The sequence below is a fragment of the Halyomorpha halys genome, unplaced genomic scaffold (genome assembly GCF_000696795.3).
Source record: "Halyomorpha halys isolate HHAL.00 unplaced genomic scaffold, Hhal_1.1 Scaffold363.1, whole genome shotgun sequence".
NCBI classification, from domain to species: Eukaryota; Metazoa; Arthropoda; class Insecta; order Hemiptera; family Pentatomidae; genus Halyomorpha; species Halyomorpha halys.
In genome coordinates, this window is record NW_027106613.1 from 457,493 (window position 1) to 463,401 (window position 5,909).

General features: G+C 29.9%; 1 protein-coding gene across 2 annotated transcripts in view; it reads left to right on the top strand.

Annotated features, from left to right (window-relative positions):
* LOC106681750 (uncharacterized) overlaps positions 1-5,909 on the top strand; it is a 186,304-nt gene continuing 180,395 nt past the window's right edge. Inside the window, exon 1 of one of the 2 annotated variants that reach the window (XM_067044987.1) lies at positions 1-19. The gene's annotated coding sequence lies outside the window, so the exon portion shown is untranslated. Of the gene's footprint in view, positions 20-5,322; positions 5,505-5,909 lie in introns of those variants that run through there. The other variant, XM_067044986.1, reaches the window with a different exon arrangement.

Consider the following 5,909-nt stretch of genomic DNA (forward strand, 5'->3'; position numbering starts at 1 on the left):
ATATGAAGAAATGGATAAGGTATTTTTAAATATAATCATTATCGATTAGTTTAAGGTTAATTATTAGCTTGTGCAGTGAGTTATATATTTTATGAAGTATGTTTTATCTGCTTATTGAAATGTCAGTTTTAAAAGAAGATATGTTTGATAACTTAAGTTGTCATAATTATTTACTGTATGGGCGTAATAGTTCAGTGTATCAAAGTGAATTGTTTTTATGTTGATTATAACGTTTAATTTTATATTATAGCAACATTTATATTTATTTAAAAAAAAAAAGGTCAGAATAAATTTATTGGGTTTCCTTTTTCTTACAATTTTATATAATTGAAATAGAAATACATGTATATTTGATATCTTTCTCCATTTCACACAATAGTTTTTTTATTTTTTGTTTCTTAAATCTTAAGAATTGTGTTGCATGACTTCACTTATCCGTCTTTGTCATATCTTTGCTTGAATAGTGGGACATCTAACATTATTTATTTATTTTTTTTAATGTTTGTCATATTCCATAGATTGTTCCGTAGAGTGTGGATGGTAGCTCTTGAACAGTTTTTAGGAGAAGTATAGAAAGAAACTCTAGGCTACAATAATATCTTTGGAGTACGTCTAATTAAAAAATAAATCATAACTTTCTCTTTTGTAATGTGTTCCACAATTTAAAAAAAAAAACAACTGTATGAATAGTAAGCAAGCTTTGTACAAATTAACACGAATACAAACGTCATAAATACCCTTATTCTGAACATTTTATTGGAAATGTTTTTAAATTACAAAATTATTAAAATATGTTCTAATAATTATTTCAATAAAAGTGTAAGTAGTTAAAATTTTTACTGATTCTAATCATAATTTTGTAAAAATCGTGGTAAAAATACTATATTGACATCACAACATTTCTATGTTTTTGGAGGAATAGCTACTACCTGCTATTAATTCAAATTTAGAAAAATTATTGTGATAGATTTTCATAAAACAGAAGAGGCATATATTAATATGTTAAAAAAAATTGGTTACGTTTTTTCTGAGTCAATTGTTTGGTTTTGGTTGCTAGTGTACAACAAAAACTCAAAATTCCTATTTATACTAATATCATTACTGCTTTAATGGTCCCTGTTTCAAAATGTTAAAAAATAATAATTTTTCTTTCGGAGCTCCAGATCTTTAAAACTGTCTACAAAACCAAAACCTAAAACAACATTTTTTAAAGTAGATTAATTTTCTAAAATATGAGCTATTTATGGTCAATAGTCCCCGACTTGCAGGTTTTTAAAAAGCAACATTTCATAACGAAAAATCAGTTCTTTTTTTTATTAATTTTGAGCAAACATATTTCAGGAATGATTAGACGTACAGATGTTTATGTACACTCATCTTAAAGATATTGAGCTCCAAATGAAAAACAATTTTTATTTGACGTTTTGAAAAAGACTCCATTTTGTATTCCTAATTATACTGGGCAGACTCATCAATTTTTACTAATAATTATTAATAGTTTTCATTAAAGTAATAAAAAATTGGGGTGAGACAACTGACTGTTTTCTCCTCTTGGGTTCTTGGACTGATAGGTAGTAAGGAGGTACTTTTACATCAAATCTTGGTGACTCAATCCTTTATGTTCAATCATAGAGTATAGGTACCGATTGAGGAGAAATAGCACCTTTTGTATTTCAAAAGAGTTTCAATTACAAATTACTGTTTATTTTCGTAAAATAAAAATTCCAAACAATTTTCTTTAAATTTTTATCTGTCAAACCTTAAAATAAATAATTTTTATTAGAATTCATGTTAGCAACAAATATTGTCCAGGACTTTGTCAACATGTCCACATTTTTTAGCATATTATTATTTCTATGACCCTTTCCTTATTTGATGAAGGCCAGGGAAGGTAATCTTGTAAACTGAACTCCTGTAAACCTGGTGGGACCGACACTCGCGTGTCACAATTTACTTACAATTGTGGAATACTATATTGGTATGGGATACTTGCGCAACATCCTAATCCTGCTACTAAACATATTATCTACGGCAGGAAAAGATGGAAAAAATATAAATGATATTACGAAGAAGTTATATTATGGTGGTGTAGGTTAGCAAAACATTTGTAGCAAGCAGGATTCTGTTCCAGTTATGGGATTATGTTTTACTTTGTATTGTGGATGTGAAGCAAGTATTCCAAAACAATTATTCTGCCACTGAAAAAAATCCTCAGAGTCAAATATTTATCTTTACCCTTGTAAACCACTACGTCTTAGATGCTAGCTTAATTAATAGTTTTTCTTTTGATGATGGACTGACTGACGCTTGGTATATGGGGGAGGGAGTATTGTGACAATAAGCGTATAAAGCATGTACAATAGGTTATATCGAAGAGCTGCCCTGATCAGCTTTCATACAATAGGTTCTGGAGCGTGTAGGCATTTCTTTTGAGGGGGCTGCCAGAGCACGCGCCAACACTGACAATAGCTAACCACCACTGGCTTCTTGTCTCTACTCCGTACGCTGTACTAACCTCAACGGATCAACGGAGTATCCACTCTATAATTATTATTATAGTAAAAAACTAAATGAATAGTAAATATTGTATACATGCGATTATGAATGTTAGTATATAAATTAGAAGATGATGTATAGTTCGGGTTCCGGTCAAGAGAAACAAAAATATGTGGAGATGGTCGGAGGAAGAGGGAGGGGGGTATAGTCAGGAAATGAACAAAAAAATATTCGTGCCGACGTTTCTACCTGAATTTCAGATCTTCATCAGGGCTAAAAAATATATAAAACCATCATTCCGAGAAACATAAAAATTAAAGGAAATAAACCAACAAATTTGGAAATATGCATAACAATGAATTGAATATAAAATATTTAATTAATAACGATGGAAGTAAATTGATAACAATGAAAGATGAATTATAATTTTATAGAAGTAAGAAGATATGTATAAGGTAAGATATGTAAGTAGTGTCTAAAAAATTAAAAAAAACATTTTGAATCAACATAATGAAATAAAGAAAAATAACATACATGATACAATGGATAAGTAACTTATATATGAATAACAATAGACAATGAATAATAATAATATTGTTATTCATATATAAGTTACCATTGTATCATGTATGTTATTTTTCTTTATTTCATTATGTTAATTTAAATTCTTTTTCAATGTTTTACACTACTTACACATCTTCTTACTTCTATAATATTATCTTTCATCCTTATCCCAGAACCAAAACAATGTATTAGCTAACATAACTAATATAAAACATGAATAAAAAATATTAAGGAAGTTAAAGATGAGAACCAAAACAATGTATTAACTAACATAGAACATAAATAACAAGTAGTAAGGAAGTTATAAAAAATAAGTACCAAAACAATGTATTAGCTAACATAATAATAAGTAATGAACTGATAAAAAAGAATTTATATTACCCAACAGGTCTGTTTTTACCAGTTTATTACTCGTTACTATGTTAGCTAATGTATTGTTTTGGTCGTTATCTTTAACTCCCTTCCTATTGTTGATTTATATTCTTTTATTTATATGTATGTCTTTTTCTACCTCTTCCTGTTTCTTACATTAGCTTTACCTATTTTGAAGATTGAAAATCAAGATGTAAATGTCCTCCCGATCAAGATGTCGCGTCAGAATTACATGTAATGGTAGGAATATTAAATAAAATCTTTGCTGTTCTAAAATTAATTGAGCGTCTGTTATTTTTATCAAAATAGTATTTAACCATTATTCTAAAAATAATAAATTGTTTTCACTGTTATTCGTTGTAATTTGGAGTGTAATGTTATTAAAAAAATGTATATTGTAAATAGCGAAATTATAATTAATATATTTGTACCTAGCTACTGTGAACATACCGTTATTAGGTTCGGGAAAGAAAAGTCTTGGCCATGACATTATTCCTCTTACTCAAGAATAATAACTTATTTTTTTTCAATAACGCTATAAGAAAGGTCATGGGTAGAAAGTTAGAGCGCAACTATTGGAGTACTTTATGGTTAAGAAATTGTTTAATTTCTTCATGGTTATTTCTGTAAATTTATAGGTTCAACCAAAAGTTTTTATTAATAAATGGAATTTGGTCCGGGTGCGGTCAAATAGTAAATTGGTGTACTATTTTTATTTGAGCCAACGTTTCGCCCCACGTTGAGGGCTTCGTCAGGACTAAAAGAGACACAAACACTTAACATAAGTACAAAAAAAAAAGTGAAAAATAACAAGTGTATACAATGAAACGGAAAAATTAAAGGTTATAAACAATAAATTAAAACGGTAATAGTAACAGATAAAGAGAAGAAATGTTAAAGGAATTAAAGAGATGAAAAGGGATAAGAATTGTATTTATTCTTTAGGTTTGTGCTAGGATTGGTTGGGATGTCAGCTGTATAGGCGGTGTAGAGGATGGGACCGATGATACTACCTTGAGGGACACCAGTGGACAGAGATAGAGGGGTGAATAGGAACCATTGTGGTTTATTTGTAATAATCTATCAATGAGAAAGGAACGAATGATGAGAAAGTCTGTAGGAGGAGTGCCAGACTCCATCAAAAGCCTATTCTACATCGAAAAAGACTCCCGCTCATTCTGTATTCATGAAATGTTGATTTTTAAAAAACTTTATCTCGGAAACTATAGAACGTGGCATTAAGTCCTCAACTGCCGTGAGGAATTTGTGATATATAATAATTATTTTGGATTCGTACGGCAGTTTGTTAAGAATGAAATTTATGAACACTTCCATAGGGTAAATTCTACTAGTGTAATTCCTCAGTGTCTTTCTCACCGGACTGTGGCATCTGATAAATCATTCCTCACCCAGTCTTCAAGCTTGTAAAATTCTTTTCCATCAACCTCTAGCAGATATTGGTTTATTAGTTTTTTAAATGAAAGAAAAAGAATTACTTTACAAGTTCAATGTTTTCATTCTAGAGGATATTGAAGCAGAATGAAGTATTTTTCTTTATATTTTATTTCATCTTCACTTAGAATAAAGTAGGGTTAGATAAGGATCATATAATTAAAAATATCCCTGAACAAGACGTAAGTGGGAGGATTGCGTCTGTTCTGGATTCCGGAGGAACACAAGGAATGCTAGTATCGGGTTCGGAAGAACCTTTTTATTATTATTGTAGTTATAATTATTGATGAGTTGATACTAATGCTACGTAGGCATAGTTCACTTTCTGTAGACGACAGTTGGTAGGAGCAGAAGAGAAACGCTGCGGTTGGCAGACCTGCCCCTCCCCTCTTCCCCCCACTCCCTCACTCTCCTCCTTGGACTGGATCTTACCTTTTGTTTACAAGCTACACGTGATTCTCTCTGCTAACTATCTCGTCTGTGCCGCTCTGTCGGGAAAGTTATTCATATCTCTATATATTCCTCCTTTATTACTTCATTAGAAATTTTAGATCCGATCGTATAATTAGTGCTGTAAGTTTGTGATAAGAATACTTGGATTAACTTCTCATCTTCATCATGTAAGTTATTTATCTTATTTCTTATTTTATTATCTTTAGTAATATTTTATGTATTTTTAACAATGTTAGTGGTGCAGAGTAAAATAAAATTGATAATTTTTACGGTGTATAATAAAACATAACACAGGTTATCAGTATTGATAACGCAGCATCCTGTTCCTACAGAGCTCGTCCTCGAATACAAAATCTTTCTCTTCCTCTCCGTTTCTTTTTGTCTTTGCCTTCTTAAAACAAAACATGTTTATAATATTTTACAGTAAGAATTAATATTGACATGAACTAAATTATATGTATTTTCCTAAAAAAAAAAATTATAAAATTGTTTATTTATTCTTGGGCAAGTCTCTATAGAATAGTTCAGTAGGAATTGAAAATGAGTATAAAATACCTTCTTGTTTAATATAT